Here is a 20,689-nt window from a genome sequence, read left to right on the forward strand (position 1 = left end):
TAAAACCCAAATATTATCAAGCCCATCTTTTAGATGATAAGGGAGGGGGGGAAGCTCTGTGAGGAAAGATTTCAAAGCCTGCTTTGTTTTCATCAGCTTTGAAATCAACAGACAGCCCTGAGAATTTTGTTTTTCAGAACTACAGTGTTTAATTCTATTTACTACTTCCAGGCAATTCTATATATATATACACCAAAAAACCCAACCAGACCACTTTAAACAAATCCTCCTGCTTTTTTCAGATGTGTCATTTCTCCTGCGGGTAGGATTGCAGGATACAGATCAGTTAAGTGAAAAACAAAAACAAAACGGGGAGGAGAGGCAGGGGAAGAAGAGGTTTTGTTTTGTCCCTGTGCAGCTCTCCCTGCTTGATCTGGCTCCGGTGCCCATCTCACAGACACCTTTACTTCACCTTAAGGAGGGGTTTAGCGCGGATTTTTTTCAAGGAACTTTCCTTAACTATGCTAGTTGACAGCAGTTGGAAATCCAGGCACCTATTTCTGTGCTTAGAAATATTTGAGCAACCTGAGTTATCCCTTGCGTTGCCTCTCACTGCGGGAGAGTTTGGCAGCAGTTTCCAGCAGACTTGCGCTCGCTTTGCTCTGCCGTACGCGGCTGCGCTGGGGCAGAGGCCACGAGCAGCAGCAGCAGCGGGACGGGGGCTCCAGCGCCGCTGCCAGCATTCAGCCAGCACCGTGCCCCGGTGCAAGTCCAGGCAGCAGCAGGACATCCCTGTGCTGCTTCCATCGCCCCGGTCCAAGGAAGCACCTAAGAGCCCGGGCAATGCCACCGCCTCGTGCCGGTGTTGCACCGTGGGGAAACATACTTTGTGGGCCACAAGTACTCATGGCTAGAGTTATGCCAGGAATACCATTTCCTTCCCTCTACCAAACCAAGGCTGTCTACCTTATTTTTCTGCCTGATAAATTGTAACCAAAGGCTTTTAAGATCCTCTGATAAACTGTTCCCAAAGTCCAAACTAATATTATTAATTATGAATCTTCTCCTATAAATAATTCCCAGAAGTAGATCAATGCTACAACTGAGTCAATGGATTCACTGGAATCATTTCTTCCTGTTACTCCTGGATTTTTTTTCCCTGTCGCCACTAATCAATTATGATGATAAAACTGCCCTGGAACACACCCAAAATAAAGATAAACAGTGTGTATTATCAGAGGCTGGGGATGTGCGCAGCATTGAAGATGTGTTACCTTCCCTGTGGCACATTTGTTTTCCCCTACAGACAGTTAAGGAAAAAAAAAAAAGGAGGCACAGTAAATGAATGGTCTGGATGTAACACAGCATTAATTCCCTGACCTTCTGCATTGAGTGACTACGAATCTCAATCTCAATTATTCCTTTCATGATGGAATCTAAAATAGACACAGCAAGTCCTCACATTCTTGCTCAAAACCAGGAGAGGTGGAATGAGACGAGCCAGCCCAATCATTCGGTACTGAAACCACATTCATTATCAGTTCCATGTCATTCAAAAAAATTGACTGCAGGAGAAAGCAAGAGCATCCAAGGAGAATTACTGCAAAACGTGCACAGGCAGTATCTGTATAAATACAGACACACAGTTATGTATGCACATGCACTTAAAATTCACGAGTCTGAAGCTGAATCGGGGGTAGGAAAAACAAGTCACTCCCTAGAGGGCATCATCGCTATAAATTTCCAACAGGCAGATCAAAACTGATGAAAACACCCTGAAAGGTTGATAAGCAAAACCAGCTCTCTGTAGATGGTGGGGATCCTTGCAATTACGTGAGTTTACATCCACTAACAGGGATGATCTGGGGGAGCCCGTTACGAGATCTGGACACGCCATGCAACCTGGCGAGGCTCGAGGATGGGAGACCAGCTGTGATGAGGCCCAAGGAGAAGGCAAAGGGAACCGTTCATTCTGCAGGGTTAATTGCTCTGCAGATCATCTCTGTTGCACAGTTATGTCCCAAAGCATCTGCGTTCAGTGGCTGCTCTAATGGTGAGAACAAAGAATTTTTCAGATTTGCCTGGCTGTCGGGAGTGCGAGGAGGACACGTCCCACCACGTCCCCTCGCCCAGAGGAGAGGCACCGCGGTGGCCACTACTCTCCGTCTGGAATATTTTGTCTCTTTAGCTGTCTGAGCCATACGCTTCTCTGGCCAGCGGTCACAGTTTGAAGTTTTGGCATTCCTGCATCTCTGGCACACTGGAAATGGCAAAACCACCAATATCTGGTGTTCCAGAGAACCCTTCAGAGAGTTAACTAGTTTATTTACTTCTCTCCAGTTAATCAAATCATTCTTATTGCTGATACAGCAAATTCCATTACCAGTAAGTTCACATCAAAGGAGACACAGGCAAGAAAGTTTCCATGAAGCTTTAGACTATCTCAGCACAGATCTTCAATGGGTATAAAATTGTCATAGTTACACTAGCAATGCGTATTGGTGAAAGATCAACCCCTCATGCATGTACCTTTGAAGGTATTTACCTGCAGCTGAAAAGCAAGGATTAAAAGACCCCAGACCCAACTGTGCGAACCTGTCCATGCAAGGGGCTGTATTCTCAGCTACACTTGGCCCTGTTACACCGTCACGGTACGGCGGTGTGCAGGCAGGAGCCTCACTCACTGAACGCAGTGGCTATTACCAAGGCTCCTTGGTCCCCCCATCCTGGATTTACCTCTGACATAATTCAGTGGCTTTCCAGCAGCAGATGTGAATTGGACTCCTAAGTTTGCCTTTCTGGCCAGGGCCCGGTGTAGCACGTGGGAAAGCTGCAACAAGCCTGGGAGACAAGAAGTCATATGCAGCCTCTGGCCATATCTTAAATTCCAGCATTGTACGTCAGGAAGAAATGTGCCTGGTAAATGTAGCTGTAACTACATTAAAACACCATAATTTAATTCTAACCACATCATTACAGAGGCACAGATCAGATAAGCACGAAGAGCTCAGGAGAGACGAAGCCGGTGTTCGCCTGCTGTGCTGGGCTCGCGGGAGCCATGCCCCGCCGACACCCGGCCCAGCCCTGCACACTGCCGCACCCGTGAGATCGAGCAGATTTCGGGCTTGGAGAGCATCACGCTTCCTCCTCGTGGGATGTCGCACACATTTAAACTGCAAACCCACCTCTGCAGAAGGCACCCTCCGCTCCCTTCCTCTGCTCCGACCTGCCATCCAGTGAAACCGCTGCGCCCCAAACAGGCAGATCTCTGCACCTCTCGCCTGGAAGGGTATTTTGATCCACATTGACCATTACCAATCATATGCAGTCCTTCTCACATCCGAGAGGCTTCGTCAGCGCATTCGTGCCGGGGGTGGGTGGCGGCAGTGCTTGCTGAGCAGGGGGAGCACTGGCAGCCCATCGCTGAGCTGCTGCCCCGACACCCCACCACGCTCTCCAGCCCTTCACCGTGCTGCCCAGGGGTCTCCAGCATCCCAGCCCGGAGCCTGGCGAGGGGCTGCGAGGGAGGAGGAGTCGCTGGGCCCCCGCGGCAGCCTCGTCCACCCACAGACGCTGCCACCCGAATGTCATCCTCCCTCAGGGCATCAGTATCTTGGCCAAAATCACGCCAGACCACCACGTCTGGCCATGGACCAAAAAATCTTTGAGTTATTACCGAGAAACGTCCTCATACCAGGGAGCATTCTTTTCCCATATTTAAGAAAATCCTCATCCTTAAGCATCCTCTCCCCTTAGATTTAAAACACTGATGCACTGACTGTCAAGGTCCTGGATTCCTGGTCTGACTTTTGGGCAGCCATGAGATTAATTCTTTTGTTCCAAATCATCTTAAGCAGAGGTTAATGCTGAACTTGTGCTTGTGCCTTTGCTGAATCAGGGCTTTGCCGACTTCCTGCTGTATTTATTTGGCTTTCTGCGATTGCTGAGCCGAGATGGCAAGGATCCTACCTTGAACTCCCCCCGGGACTTCTCGTGATAAAAAGCAAAGGCTGCAAATACTGTGGAGCCTCTGCTGCATTAGGAGAGTAATTTCATGAAGATTCATGTCTTTCATATTGCTCTATGAAATTAAAGAGCAGAGGAAAATCACTTCCGAGTAAGTGAAGATCTACTGCAGCAATTTAGATGTAAACATAATTAAGCAACTGGTCCTGACATACCTGTCCCTTCTTGGCCAAAGTTCAACTGGAGTTTTCATCAATGTTAAGGTCAAACTATGCAAATAATTTGAACAGGCTTCATCAGGAAAGTAAGGTCCAAAAGAGATTTGGGGTGACAAGATCTATAACAACGTTCCCCTCGGTCCTTCTGAGCCAGATCCAGATCTTTGGGTCCTTCATTTCTCTTCCTGCATCATCCACCTGCCACACGGCAGCTTAACATTCACACTTAAACACGTATAAAAGCCTGCGCAAGCCACAGCTGACAACACAGCAAACCCGGTTTTCAGACTCCAGATCCCAAATCAGGAAATGCTGTGATCACATGTGGACCACCAGCCTGCAATAAAGTCACTCTGCCACTTCGTACTTATTCAAATCGCTTTGATGGGTTAATTTCATACTGAGGGCTCTCGGCTGGATCGGGCATCGTCTGTCTCCCATCTAACTTAATGCCAGATTCGGTATGGCATGTCCTCCTGGATGTGGCACGCAGCCAGGTTAAACTGGCATAGATGCCCTGCCGTGTGTTCTGGCTGACCGCGGCAGCCCTGAGGTTGCATCCCTCCGTCCCACCCGCAGCAGTCTGTGGTACGGCGTGGCGATGCAGGGTGCAGAGCCTGGAGATGGGGCGAGCCGGGACCCCGGCTGCTGCGCCCCAGGAAAGGGAGATTTTTAAAACCTATCTTAAATCAGTTCAGCTACAATCGTGGGAGCCAGGTTGAGAGCTCCCAGTGTTGGATGAGAAACGCTACAGCCCCGTGCCTCAAAAAACAAACCAGTACAAAATCCACTCTGCCCAGTTAAAGTTAGTTCAAAGCACTGTGTGCGCGTGACTGTGCCTCGGCAGACGTTGTGCCAGATTGGGTGCAACCTTTTTTTTCCACAGCCTGGGCACAACTAACACACACCCTAAGTAATTCAAGAGAAACAGGACCGTGTATTTACCCCGATGCAGATCGTGTCCATCCCGTCCGCCAGCCCAGCAGACCCCGCGCACGGAGCTGGAGAATCAGCTTCAGGCCAGGTCTGCAGAGCTGCACTTACTGAAGCAAAAGCGATTCAAACCTAGGTCAGCCGTGGGAGCTTCTGTGCAAGCTTTTCTGAATTAGTTTAAACCTGGCTGGCACAGGGTTAGTTGTACATTTAACTAGCTGAAATAAGAACTAGGGCTTTAACACTTGGTTTTGGTAACTTGTTTTTTAACAGGCACAACTACAAATGTGCAACTTGGAAGTGTAAATACACTTATGAGCTGGTTATAGCTGAGCAAAATCAAGCTGCTCGTAAGCTGAGCTGGGAGCATTGAGCTTTGGCTGTGATATTTAGAGCTTTCCCGAGTCCCTGGGTGTGGAGTGGTTTTCTAAAATTGCTGGGGTTTTTTTCTTTTTCTTTAACGTAAATGTATAGTCTTCGAACCTCCAAGGGAAGAACTTGAAAAATGTGACCTTTAGAGCTTCGATACTAGATGGCAAATAAAAAGAATGCAAAGGACAATCCCTTTAAAAATATACATGGCTATTACTTAGCAAGCAGAGAAAGGAAATGAGGATGACATGTTTTGCTTGGAAACCAAGACTGATGGCAAGCTCGTGTGTTATCCTTAAATATTGGTGGGATAACATGGTACGGGCAAACACCTTCTGTATGTGACATTGCTTGCTCGATTTTGCAGGACCAGGTGCTGCCTGGGTTTGGGGCTCGCTGGGCTGAGCCGCCAGCCGTGCATGGACCCGAGGCGTCGGCGTTTCCAGCAGAGCTGGTGCAAGGTTGCTTGAGGAGGCTGAGGCTAAACGCGCGGCGGCACTCCAGAAGGTGACATTTGCTTAGCTGGCACTTGAGAGCATTTCAGCTTCACCTTTCCAAATCAAAATCTCAGCATCATTTGGGAACCACGCCTGGAGGCCCACCAGGATCCTCAGCGGCTACTCTTCACGCTATTTCTTATCAGGATGCTCTTTCAAGGAAAAGAAAAAACTTGGAAAATTTGTGCAGTACTTAGCTGGGGTGGACAGAGTCTCCTGGACTTGTTCTTCCTGACTGAGGCCATTTTGGAGTAATACATCATTAAAGCCCTGTCGCTCTCATGATGTATTAGTGTAATGCATCATCAGAGCAGCATTGCTCCAGCGGTGCATTATTCGTCACATAACGTTAGCCTCTCACCACCCGAACGTCCACCAGCAAGAACATGTTCAGGACAGCCAGTACCTTTTAATTTATTATTTTCAAAAACTTTTGGAAACTTGCACTGTTGATGTTGAAACTCGGTTTTATTTCCTTTTGGGTACCCAGCTGGGACCAGCGGTGCTGTTTTCAGGTCTCCGGAGAACAGCTGCCATTCCTGGAGAATACCCCACAGGCTTTAACGTGTCATGCTACTTAAAAGGTGAAAACAATTTTAAGAACAAACTGAAGCCAGTGGAAATCCCCTAGGGTTTCTTCACATTTTACACTGAGTATGCTGGCAGCACAGATGAGTTATATCTGCAATTTATCCAAGGAACAAGTATTGCAGGGACTGCAGCCCCACAAACCTCCTCACACCTCCCCAGCTGCCAAAAGTCGGTTGAAGCCAAGATTTAGAAAAACTGACAAGCCTAGGGTTAACTTATACCCAGATTGCACCCAGACACCAAACTCCTTGTGCCGTGTTTCCCACAGACCATCTCAAAGCCCTCGGTGGTACTTAGCTGGTGGGAAACGCTGCGCACAAAGGACTGAGGAGGAGTTCGGTTTGCATCAGCTGAGCCTGTGTGCCTCAGTTTCCATGTTTAAGCCAGCAGGCTTTCGCTCAAGATTCCCAACATCGTTATCTGGAATAACCCAGCAACCTGAGCTCAGATACAGTGGGATATTTAAGCTCATGACTGCCCGTGCGTATAGGATAGAGGAACGGGAGAGACCAGTGTCATAGCTGAGTTTCACCTCTCCCACATCAGCAGGTCTGCCCCGAGGTGGGAGCTCCCCACCAGCCACTGACGGCACCTGCCCAGCCTGAAACCCCCTCACCCCCGGAGCAGCCCTAAGCAGGCAGCACAGGCAGGAGAGCCCAGGCACTGCAGACGGGAAGGGTGAGCATCACCCCAATGCCTCCTCCCTTGCCAGGGCTTTGCTCCTCTCCCCTCTTCCCCCAGCGCAGAGACGTCGCTGGAGCTCGCACCGAGCAGTGGTGGGGCTGGTCCAGGGACAGTCCCGCAGTCCTGCTCTCTGTCGTGCATCTGCTTTGAAAGGCACCAAATAAACACACACTGCACAGGACAGACCCCATTCCTGCTGCTGGGCTCTCTTTGGGAGCAAACCCCAGCATGAGTTTGTCTGGCTAAAAACATCTTCCTCGCCTGTGCGGAGGAAGCATTGCAGCCACCGAGGGCTCTCCGCATGCTTCCATGGGATTTCTCATAAAACCATCATCCAGGTAAACAGGGAACAACAAAGCTACTCAGCATCTTAAATATAATCTGATGAAGAAATCTGACTTGAAAGTTTAGTCACAGCAGCCCATCACACTGTTTTGGAGACAAATTTCTGAACCGTTCCCTTCAAACGCACTCCTCCTGCGGTGTGCATCGCTCGTCGGTGTAGCTATCAGATCAGCAAAGCGCACAAAGCGTTTTGCCATGAAAGCGAGGGGTGGCTTACTGCATTTGAGTCACCTCCTTCGTGGCCAGAGGGATAAATACAGCAAGACTAAATGTCTCCAAAAGCCAGAGAGAGAGTTGTTTCCCCGAGTTCTTTGATTTGTAATCCATTTTGCTTTCATTCTAGTACAGTGCATCTCGAAGACCCATTGCAGGCGGTGGGAGATGGACCAGAGGGAAATGCAGGCACTGCCACCGCAGATGAGGAAAATGCCCAAACATCCCATGTTTCCCCTGAGAGTTTCTCATCCTCCTCTGAATTTCCAGCCCAGCACAGGGAGTTACTGGAGACTGAAAAAGAGTAAGGATTTTGGCATGTCTGTGCCAATCCATTTCTCTTCGCATCGATTTTCCCGTGGTCAGAGCACACCGCACACATAGTTGGTGGCACAGGGATGGATGAGACCCAGCCTGACATAAAACAGAAAGCCATCTGATAGAAAATGAGCCCTTCAAAATAGTTTGAATACATGGTGGGTCAGGATGATGAGTTTATATCTGAGCACTTTCCATCCAGATTTACTGTATTGTCACATCAGGGCTGGAGAAAAAGTCCTGGAAATACCACCTGAAGGAGAGGAACCGTAGTCTAGAGGCTGAAGTCCTCAATTCTGTTTCAGGTGCTGCCTTTTAAATGCTGAGAGACATCAGGGAAGTCAGGTTTTACCTTGCTGAGGCCCTCCCTTCCCACCTCGCGCGTTATTCCTCCGGTTTCCCGCAGCGGGGCTGCCCCTCACCACGCAGCCGAGGGCTCTGGGCAGCAAAGTGCTTCTGCGCCGGCACCGGGACCACGGTGCGTCCCTTCCCTCTTCGGCAGCCCTGCGCATCTGCTTGGTACAAGTATTACAATCCCACTGTTAATACAAGTCACTCAAAGGAGCAGGTGATGGGCAGTAACAATTATCAAAGCTTTATCTCTTTTAAAGTCTTTTCTTTTTTTAAAATGCATGGAAGTCTTAAAAACTTTTTACAGTAATTCCTTCCTACCCTTTTTGCTCACCTCCTTGTATTGCCGCAGTTTACCACAGATATAATGCTGCTGGTTTGAATCAATATAGGGACAGTATTTAGCTGTTCCGTATCAACAACAACAAAAAAATAAAATTAAAACCAACACAAACTTAGCTGAGAAAGTAATAAGAAGGCAAACTCAATTACTGTTTCATCTGGCATTATTGCAGCTTTGCTGCTCTTTGTCAGGGACTTCTTCCAGGCAAAATTGGAGAGATTATCTTGTCTGGATGTTATGAAGTAGCTAATCCCTTCCGCAAGCGGAGGAGAGCCAAATGCTTCACGTTGGGCCAGTAGAAGTGTAAATACGGTGACAAAGTGCTGCCACCGGCTCCCCGGCTCTGAAGGCAGCCTTTTGCCAGGGCTTTGCATGGTCCGCATCGTTGCAAGATACCAAGATTTCTCCAAGATCACCCAAAAGATTCCCCTTTCCTGGCCCAGAAGCCGATCGGAGCTTGCAGCTCTCCCCGCAGCCCCGGCGCAGCCCTCGATGGTGAGCCCCAACCGCACACCCTGCTTGCTTCACCACCACCGGCAGACAAGCCCCGAGCACAACCGGCAGGTCAGAGTGCACACACAACAGCTCTGGTCACACCAACAATTAACTGGTTTAACAAGACCAGCATAACTAGCATTAAGACAGCAACCGGCGCAGCAATGTGCAGAGGTGCTGGGGCCAGCAGCAAGGGGGGAAGAGCTCGCCCAGCCCCGAAAAGGCAGCTTGGGGTGAGGAGTGCGGGGTTGGAGCCACTTGTGTGTCCCAAAGCCAATAACCGCGGCACAAATGGCTCCAGCAGGCGTGGCCCAGCGCAGAGAGGGACGGCGAGGTGCTTGGGAACTGAGAGCCGCGGGCAGGGATGGGGCTTTGGCAGCGGGTGAGTAAATCCCCACCAGAGCCAGCAGATTCAGCATGCTGTCTCCTCCGCTGCTTGTGGGGAACAAAAGGGAAAAGGTATTTTTAGAAGAGAGAAAGGCCACTGTTTAATGTCACTGTGCTAAGTGAGTTAGCGCCATTGCAGCTCTGCCACCAGCAGACATCCCCGCCGGGCAGCAAGCGCGGCTGCTGCGAGCAAACTGCTCATGGGAGGCAGGGCCTCCCCTCCTCAGGCACCCTGGGAAAGTCACCGGGACTGGAGCAACACCACTCCGGGCAAATCTTCCCAGTGAAGAGCAGAGGTTCCATCCTGCTTGCGATGGAAAGGGAGGCAGAAGCCCTGTTGTTCCTGCACCACGTTGTCGACCCCCAGCAAAGCTGACCTGGCAGACCCGTCCCTGCCAGAGGCACGCTGCCGCCTTCCCCACGGCATTGCCCTCATCCCAGCCTGGACCACACCACCGTCACCGGCTCTTCCCCCACGTTACCATCGGTCTGCGCAGGGAAGGCAGCACCGTGAAAGGATGAGGTGTGCCTCGAGAGCTCCGCTGTCTGCCCCAGCAGACCGCAGCGGCTCCCTCTCCCTGCAAGGCTCCATGAGCAGCGGTGAGGATGAGGGTGTTCCTGCCTTCCTCCATCCAACCAGCTGCAGGACACCCTGCGGCAGGGCATGGAGTAGAGACCTCAGAAAGCAACATCAGGAAAAAAACTACCCACCTGTGTTGTATTCACTAGATTTTATATGGCATATATCAAAAAACCTCTGGGGCCATTATTTCCAGTACAAAGTCTTATTTTCATGTAAGAATGGCTATTTTTTTGTCACTTCATACTTACAGTAACCAGGGTAAGGTTGCCCTAAACAGAAATTCATAAAGGTCTAATCTTTAATCACACTGTACATTAACTCAGAGCAACATATTTATGTAAACAGCGCTGACACAACTAACACCTTTCGGCTCAGTGAGAGATCTCTATTACAGCCCTGAGAAAAGGAAAATCAGGAGCCCTCACATATCACCATCTCCGGGACGAAGCCCGCTTGCCCTCCCTCTTCCATAGCCCTAAGAGAGAGACAAAACCATCTCTCACCTGCCCGTCGGCCCCCCGCGCCCCTCCAAACCCCAGCAGCTCAGGTAAAACCTATTTGCAAAGCTGGGGAAGCGCAAGAGGTTGCTCCGCTGGAAAGGCTGACCAGCCACTCGGCACTGCGTGCGTGGATGTGGCTGCGTATATACACACACGTATACATTTAATGAGAATTACTTCTTTTTCAGCAGCAAGCAATGTGCCTGTTACAACCGAAAATGATTTTGCTATTTCAACGTCGGGAAATCTGCAAGTCAAAGGTGAGGGAATGACTGCACAGAGCAGCCAATATTAAAAAATCACAATCTGGCAGCCAGCAGCAGCCTGCGAGTTCTGGGAGAGCTGGATTGCCAATCATTTTTATACCTCTGCGCTTTAAATAGCAATAATGTGTTGAATGTGAAATTGCCTGTGCTGATGTGGTTTGCTTCACACTATTAAAATACAAGCGTTGGGACACATATTACACATTTGTGGTTCTTCTGAGACATTGTTGGGGGAAAAAATACAAACTCCAGTAGAAATCTGAGGGAGGGGGGACCCAAGAGGTAAAGAGGGAGGGAGAAGTGGACAATCAGGTCTCTGAAAGATCCCAAATATACAAAAGGGAACGGGGAGAACACCGTTTAGCTCATCTGGATATGCCCAGGAACTAGCCATTATTTCAAAGTCATAGGAGTACATTAAGTGACGGAGATTATTTCCTATAATGTTTATTCCCTATTCGATTTGCATTTGTTTTGCTCTGGTTTGGCCCATGCCAGACCAACACTTGGCCCAACACCTGAGCCCCCGTTTTGGAGCTAGGCTGCTGCTGTGCTTTTCTGCAAAATTTTTTCCTTTAAAGAGACAAAAGCACCAGCAAAAGGTGCCCGCTAGCCTTGCACCCATTTAACAGAAGCACAGCAGAGTGGTTAAGCAATTTGCTTAAGAAACAAGTAGCACACCCATGGAGGGAGGTGAGGACAGAAACCAGCTCCAGCAGTTTCTTTGTGGAAGATACCTGGTTTTGCCAGCAAGCCGACCCCAACCAGCGTCCCGTGTTACACGCTGGCTGGCGTTAACCTCCTGAGGGGCCTCCGAAGGACCGGAGGTGCCACCCGTGCTGCAGCATCCCTCCATGCAGAGGCGGTTCCAGCTCTGTCTGCTTGCAGGTAATTCCAGCTGGGGCCGTGCAAGCGCAGGCATCCGCTTGCACGGGAGCCGTTTAGCTGGTTAGAGAGCAAAACCAAAGGTAGGATGAAGCATTGGATATAGTGCCCAGGCAACCTGGCTCCCAGTTGAATTTTGGGTTTCTAGGGCTTGTTCTACGTGTGCCTACTGCAGTGTGCCTAACCCAGCGTCTGGCATCAGAGGAAGGAGCAAAGGCTCCTGCAGACGCTGCAGGACGTGGGACAGTTGGTTAAACTGCCCTCTCAGCATTTGGGTTGGTCACCCAAATCCCTCCCTCAGAGCATATAACTGTTCCCATTACGCACCTTCCCACGAGCAGCCGGTCCGTTTTGCCAGGACTTTCCAAGACCATCAGTAACGCTCTGGCCGCTTTGCCTGGGCAAGGACGCGGCGTGCTGAATCCTTACCAAACGCGTTGCTTTGCATCTTCATAGGAGCGTTTTTCCTCCGAATCAGGTACTCATTATGCACTCTGACAGCCACATAACTCTTTTTGCATTAACAGATCCCTTCATCTATGATTTTATAGCCTTACTTATATACAAGTATCCACATATAATGCAGATCTGTATAAAAAATGTATGCAAGCCACCTCTGCATAAACAGCTGTACTCCTGAAAGAGGAAAAGACTATGATATATGCACAGTGTTATTTCCGTCCATCTAAGAAGTTAGTGCACGATTCACTAATCTCCACCCTGCTTTCTACTCTCTACCAACACCCCTCTTCTCTGTCAACATATAAAGAGCCATTTCTCAGTCACACCTTCCAGGTGCCAAACTTCTACAAAGCCTTTCAAGAACAGGAAATTCCTAGCTCAGATGTACAAAGACCGTGGGTTGAGGGTGAATAAAATTTTTAAAAAATTTTAATATTATCACGGTTAGTTTTGCTACAGCATCATCCAGCGCCCTGGGCCAGGCTGGGTGGCTGCCGTGCCGGCAGCGGTCCGGAGGAGCAGCGGGATGGGGGTCCTGCCGTCGGGAGCACGGCAGGGAGGCAGGTGAGAGACGGGAGCGGGAGGCGGAGAACTGGGATGCACGTTTTACAGACGGGGAACAAAGCAGAGAGATTTAAGGTCCTGTCACACTCGAGAGTTTTATTAGTCCATCTGCAGCAGCTATAGGACTGATTTTTTTATTAATATTTTTTAAGAGAATAGGCATACCGGTAAAGTCCTAGTAATAAAAGGTGCTGCAATGGAATAAAACCTGAAGTATCTCTGTTCATCATACTCATGGACCCCATGCTCTTTAAACAAGGTCACACAAAACCACCCTGCGGCACCTCGCTGCCCGCCCGCTCGAGAGGAGCGGCGGCACGGATGGACCTCGAACCCAGACAGCCAGGGAGTACAGTGTAATCAAAATAAAGGGGCTGAGAAAATGAACTTTAAAATGTTAACTGAGAAGAACAAAGACTTGAGACACAAGCTGGAAGACAAATTGTGCTCAGAGGAGAAAACAGCCCGGGCGGTTAGGTGCAAAGGTGCCGTGTTTACAGCGGTTGCGACGCAGAGGAGATGGCAAGTGCGATATCGATTTGATAAGCAGATGAGCTGAAATTCTGAATGCATTGGAGATGCTGATAGGAAAAAAAGAAGTAGATGGAGAGACAGGGGAATGCAAGAGAAACAGCTGTGTACACTGAGATGCATGAGATGTTATGGAAAATAGAAGGTCATCGTGATCCATGAAATTCTCAAAAGAAATGGGAGAAGTGGAGATCGCGGGGAGACAGCAGATGTTTTCATGCCAAGACAATGATGGAACAGTAATTACAGCGAGATAGAACATCCTGCATAGTCACAGCAACGAAGAAACAAAACAAACCCCCAAACCAGACATGTTTGATTGGCAACTGGAAAAGGCTACAAAAAAGTAATGAGCATTTAGCCCTTCTATTACACAGGAGTCAGACAAGTGGAAGATTGAGGGCCCCTCTTCACTGCAGAGCAGGAACACTGCCCAAGACGTCAAGCTGCTAACAAAAATCCATGTGTTTATATGGGTCTCTCACATAGAATCATAGAATCGTTAAGGTTGGAAAAGACCCTTAAGATCATCGAGTCCAACTGCTAACCTATCACTGCCAAGCCCACCACTAAACCACGTCCTCGAGCACCACGTCTACCCGTCTTTTAAATACCCCCAGGGATGGGGACTCAACCCCTGCCCTGGGCAGCCTGGGCCAGGGCCTGACAGCCCTTTCGGTAAAGAAGTTTTCCCTAATATCCAACCTAAACCTCCCCTGGCGCAGCTTGAGGCCATTCCCTCTCGTCCTATCGCTTGTTACAGGGGGGAAGAGACCGACCCTCACCTTGCTACACCTTCCATAGAGCTGGGGCTCAGAAGTAGGTTTTTCTCCCCATTTTCAATGAGGGGGGAGTCCAGGCACGTACAGCCTGAGGCTGGGACGTTCAGCGGACAAGGGGGCAAGCACTTCTTCACCATTCCCGGGCAAACCCATCCCAGGTGTCCTGCTCAAGGTCAAAACCCCATCAAGCAGCAGAGCCAGGAATAGACTGTGGCCTCCGGGGCCCCGTGCACCTTGGGGGGTCGTGTCCCATCTCAGCTGCCGCTGGCAAGTCCCCCAAGGGTCCAGAGGAGGATGAGCGTGGTCTGAATCTGGGGTCGGGGCTTGTGTGCCTGAAAGCTCAGCTGTCCTTGCAAACTGCCAGCCCTGCAGCGTAGTGACAGCCGTGCAAGTGGCAGCAACAGCACTGGGACACCGAGGGGACCGTCCCCTGCGAGACTGAGAGGAACCAAAGCTCTTCAGCCCAGTGGACCTCTGGGCATGCCCAGCACACACCGTAAGCCCCCATCCCAGAGGCTTCAAGAGCATCACTGGGAATACACGTTTACATTAAGCAAAGGCAACTAAGGGAGGAAAGCTAGAAACTCACGGGGAGCACTACAGGAGGCAAAAAGAGCCCTCAAATACGTGTGTCTGCACGAACATCACCACAGGTTCCCACGTTCTGACTCAGATCTGAGCAAGGGCCAGACTTCGTATTTTGGAAGACGATTTATCCGCCAGTTTGCCAGATTCTGCGCCTGTTAACACAAACTCACAAGGTCTGTGCGGGCAGATGTACACGGCACTCGCTGCCTTCGGGAGGAGGAAGAAAAGGAAAAGGAGAGGGCCCTGGGATCGCACTGCTTTTATCAGGTGCCAAGATACACTTCCAAATACAAAAATGACCACAGTTACAGTCAATATGCAACAGGCATTTAAAATCCTGGGCTGAGGCAGCAGCCGGGACAAGCCAGCACAGCACCGCTGGCTTCATTTCCTCCACGTGACTTTATACCAGCAATGTCTGAGCCTTCGTTTGTACGACGGGTCTCTAAGGACAACTTTCCCTCTGCTTACCTGGGGCAGCACCGTGCTGCTCGACTTGCAGGCAGCATTGCCTGTGGCATGCAGCAGCCCTGCCCAGCTCGCGGAGCACAGCGTTCCTCAGGAAAACCGGGAGAGGCAGAACTTGGCTCCTGCGAGTCCCTACATCCTTCCCCTCGGTGATGAGAACAGGTTTGGATTATTTTTGTTGGGTCTTAAAAAAACAAAGTAAGAATACAGTCATGATATATGGCATCATTCGCCTACAAAAAGGCTGCTGAAAGAGCCGGTTTTGTCTGTGCCAGAGTAATGATGTACGTTCAGGTTGTGATCTGTCTCTAAAATACAAATGGGCTTGGAAATATGAAAATAAGGTTTGAATTTATTGCTAATTAGACAAAATAAAAACACCTTCATGCACTATATTTGCAGAATCTCAACAGGAACATTTTTTCCTGACTCATTCGTACTTGTCCGGCTGTTGCCTCTTTGTAAAAGGCACACGGAACTGTGTTTTTCAGTATCTACATCTACCAGTCCATTTTTCAGTGCAAGCACAATGAGGTCACTTCATTTTGGCTAAGGGGAAAAAAAAAATCTGATTTGGGAAAAAAAAAAAAATCTTGCTTCTGTGCACTGGGGTAGTTCTGTGCGGAAAGGCACGCCACAATCACAGGGAAAAAAAATCCAAGCAAATTAGGGGTCAGTCTCTGCAAGTGAAAAGTAACACTTTTTCTTTATCATCTCAAGTCCAGACACTGTGTAAGGACAAATCTGCACAAGCAGAGATACAATCTGGACCTACGAGCGGAGAGGAACATCCAAAGCATGTAAATCAAGGGCCTATAGACGCATCTTATGGCTCAAGATTATACGTCTTCCTTCAAGGACTGAGAGCCTGAATAGCTATGCTTCTTTTGCACTATGCAGGCAAGAATAATTCAGACTTGCTGCCCGGGTTGGGCGGTGCGATGCTGAGCTTATGCTGGAGTGCCATCTGCTGCTCTCCCCTTGCTCCCAGCACCTCGAAGATGTGACGGGCGCCGAGCGACACGCTTCGCTCACGCCAGCTCTGCGCGGGTGGGAGCTGAGCCGTCCCTGTTTGCACGTGTGTATCAGCACCAAACGCTGGTGGTCTCCTGGGGTAGGAACGGGACCTGGGGGATGAGTAAAGGGGACAGGGCAGGTCAAAAAGAAAAAAAAAAAAAACCAAAAACCAAAAACCAACCCAAACCAACTTTTCTCCACTATGACTCTTTCCTCACCCATTTGTGGTTGTTTTTCTGGCCTCAGAAAGCATCTGGGGGCAGGACTGGACACCTGCAGCGCTTCATACTGCCGTTCCTCACCACGTACCTGCATACGACACACTGGTTTGTGCCGCGTTGCCTGCCCTGGTAGGCGAGTGATCCTACTTTATCATCTAGAAACATAGTAGAAGAATTAGAGCTATGGACCTGATGAGGCAGCCAAACATTTCTTCCCTGCTCTGACAACACAGCCCTTCCAGTGGAGCACATGTGTCTCTTGAGGAAGGGCTGGGTTCCCCCACGTCCCTCCTGAGCGTCCCCTCCGCACCGGGGACAGGACAGCTGAGGAAGGAGGGGAGGCTGGATCGCGGGCTGGAGGCAGCGGGGAGCACCGGCTTGGTGCTCAGGCAACCTTGGGTGATAGAGGGGCAGCTGAGGGACCCCGTCTGCTCTCCCGCGAATGTAACGTCCCTGTTACCCACCCAGCGTTTCGCTCCACGTGCTGCCTTATGACAGGGAAAGGGGAGCAGCACGTGGGTCACCCGCAGAGGCTGTAAGCCTGCAGAGCTCCGGATGCCGTCAGACCCTGTGCTGTCTGGTGAGGACAACATGGCATTGTTAAGCGAAGGAAAGGCAGCAGGCAGAGAGCAAACCGGCTCCTGGAGGGGGGTCTGGGCAGGAGGGCAGAGCCCAAGCGCGCGAGCCAGCTGGCCTGAGCTCAGCCCGGCTCCTCGGCCACACGCCTGTGTGTGGGGACCTGCTCCCAGGCAGCGCGAGCGTGCGGGAAACGGGGGAAAGATCTGACACATTTCCTAATGGGATTTTGTCATCTTCTCTGGGCACTAGCTTCCAGCAAGTAGCTAGATGCCTGTAGCAAACCTTAGGGTCAGCTGCTCCAGCAGTCCGATGCAGAGCTTAGCAGGGGAACGTGATATAATCAAGAGATCCTTTTGTTGCTGTCTGCGCTACAAATGAAAGAGCATTTCTTGAGAGGGCCAGAAAAGTGGTTTAGGTGCACTCGGAGAGAGACGCAGACACTCTAGACCCAGACAACATAGCGGAGAGAAACCCAGATCCACAAATTACTTTGAAAGTGCTGTTTCCCAGAAATGAGGGCACCTCACTTTGAAACAGCATGAAACATCTCATCAGCGTTCTTGAATCCAGACTGCGGAGTTCAGGTACAGAAAAAGAACATCACACGCACAACAGACAGAGTTTTGAAGCCGGGACATCAACTGCGCAAACCAGTGAGTCCCTTTGATCCCATCTCCCCTCTCCCAGGGGAAGGTTGAAACCTCAGTGCAGTCATGGCTACAGGACAACTCCTGTCACCTCCTGCTCTGCACGAGGATGGAAAATACCGCCATAAACATCCGCCCCTGGTTTTAGACACCAAAACACACACCTGGCAATCTGCAGCAGCTCTTCTACGTTTTTGATTCAGCAAAAGGAGGAAAGCTTCTGGCACGCATTCACCTCAGAAAAGGCGAGAGGTCCAGGGCTGGGTGTGGGGGAGGAGGTGTGGCACCCACCAGCTCCCACCTAAGGGGCTAAATAGACCTCGGATGCTTCAGCCTGGAACAGAGAGAGGTGACAGAAGAGAAGTCTATAAACTCACAGGCAGTATAGACAAGCCAAAGCAGGGGCCATTACTCACCTTTCTGCCGTATCAGGATGATGGATTAGCCAGGGATGCTTTCAGGCAATTTAGAAAACAAACAGGAAGCCCTTTTTTCACTCGCACACAATTAAGTTGTGGGGCATATTGCCACAGGGCGTCGTGAAGGTCAGAAGGACAAATGGACTCAAAACACCATTACACCAGTTCACCAGAGGTAGTTTATACGTGTCTATTAAGTGCAATGCTGCGTGCAACATTTGCCTCAGAAGTCCCCGCATTGCTCATAGCTGGAAACTGGGAGCACGTTGGGGCAAAACTGCTCTGTAGGGGATCCATCTTTTGTACCTTTTGCCCAAAACACCTGGGCTGCCAGAGTGGGTACGGGCCAGGCGGACCTTCGGTCCGATCAGCTGCGATGAGCGGTCTCACACAGCCCCATCACCCAGCACTTCTGTCCTACAAGAACCATTCATCTTTTCCCTGGCAAAAAGCTGGAGCCCTGAGGCTCTCCCCCCAGTGCCATCATCCCCCTTGTTGCCCAATGCAGCCAGAATTTTTTTCCCTCTTGCTTTGCTGGTTTTTCTTTTGAAGGGGGTGGGGAAGGAGGGGGAGAGGAAGCAGAGGTGACCGAAGCCCAGACACAGCCCCCGAGGCGAGAAACTCAATGCAAGACACATGTTCTTTAATTTTAGCTCAGCAGCCTTCTCCACACAGGCTTCTTAGGGACAGCACCGAGACAGGACCTGATGGATTTGTGCGATACAGTAAAATGAAAGTAAAAATAAAGTTTGCAGCTGATTTTTTTTTTTTTAAAAGGAAAAACCCACTGCCAATGAAGTTTCCACCATGGAATCGTAGAGCCAGGTTCCCTGTCGTGCCGCGAGCAGGCTGCATACGTGGCTGTGAGGCAAGGAGCTGAACTGCGCCTTGTGTCGGCGGTTCATGTGCCGGTGGCAGACAGGGGCACCATTATTCTCCATCTGCTCCAAACCCACTCCCTTCGCTCCTCCCCTCCTCCCTCACTGAGGAGCCTTTGAGTCGATGTGCCAAAGGAAAATCATCTCAGGGCTTTGCCTACGGACCAGCCCCGGTGCTCGAGGGTCTGGCGGGAAGGTGCCGCTTGCCCCAGGGCAGGAGGATGGGGGCAGAGGCTGCGAGGTGAGGAGGCCTCATAGGAAGCACCCCTCGTCCTAGGAAAGGGCCCGAAGAGGGGAGCTCTGGGCTTCCAGGGGATCGCCGGAGCGTGCCTGGCGGCCAGCGGGAAGCTCTCCAGGCAGAAGTTATAAATTAGGCATCTCCGGAGACCTCATTCATGTTACCCGTAATAAAATTACCACTTTTCAAAGGGGAAAACCCCTTTGCACGGTTCCAGTCAAACTAACCCCGTGGGACAGCTTCGCTCAGATGCACGTATGCTCAACCGCAGGTTTTCAGCCAAGACTTACACAGTCGCGTTGGGGACGCAGAGGGTATTACGAGCAGCGTGAGGCCTCCAAAACCCACCCCAGCTACGCTCCCGAGGCCTGATGGGGCACAAAGCACCCCCACCGCGTCTCAGAAAGGAAGATGCAAATACAACTAACCTGTTTCATCCTCCCCTGCTCCTTTTTTGACCTGTGCCTTTTCCCCTGCTCTTTTCCAAGCAGTCCATATTTACCTCCCCCATCTCAGGGAAGCCATTCACCCTTGTCCATAATGTAAAAAAAAAAAAAAAAAAACCAACCAAAAAAACCAAACAACCAAAACCACAAACCCCAAAAAAACCCAAACACAAAAAACAAAACCAAAAAACCCCACGCCCCTGGGGTACTACTGAAGCTATTAATGTATTTCTACAGGCCTAGACTTTTTATCTTAAAAAAAGAAGGGATGCCTATTTGTTACTTGCCAGCACCTTCTTATTTTGATTAATCTCCCCCTACAATGTTCTATTTACTACGGCTTAAAAAACCAGGCAGCTTACAACACAAATAGGGAACAGCGTTTTTCCGTAGCAGACACCGGGGGAGCTCCCCACACCGGCTGCCAGCAGTGGCTGCAGATTCCTGACTTGGACACCCCACAAAGCGAGGGAAAACACCAGCAGTAAGGCGAGTTAAACTTTGTCATGAACAAGAACACATTCATCCCCACGGACACAGACTAAGGCGGCCAGGGCTACTCAAAGCTCCTAAGGAAAAAAAAACCCACCACTTCCAAACTAACATGCACTCGTTTGATGACTATGGACTGGATCTTGGAAAGCTCTCTGGGAAATGGGAATAGAGTGGAGGGAGGCCCATTTGCTCCCAAACCCTAAAATTGCAGCGTCTGCGTTCCCTTGGGATGGTGCTACCACCTCAGGACTGTCAGCCTGCATTATATTCTTCCTCTTCTGCTTCGACACTTGGTAAGCGAGCCTCCTGCATCGCAGCCACCCTGCTCCTACATCCCACAGAGAGAACAGCTCCATTTCACCTGTTCAGCAAGACTCCAGCATTGGGACCAGCTTCAGAGCAAAAAAAGTCTGCATGCAATGAGTCAGACGAGCACTGGTGCGAGGTGGAGCCCGGTTCAGGCAGAT

Source organism: Nipponia nippon, unplaced genomic scaffold (assembly GCF_047370975.1).
Source record: "Nipponia nippon isolate SJK-2023a ecotype South Korea unplaced genomic scaffold, ASM4737097v1 scaffold_15, whole genome shotgun sequence".
Taxonomy (NCBI): Eukaryota; Metazoa; Chordata; class Aves; order Pelecaniformes; family Threskiornithidae; genus Nipponia; species Nipponia nippon.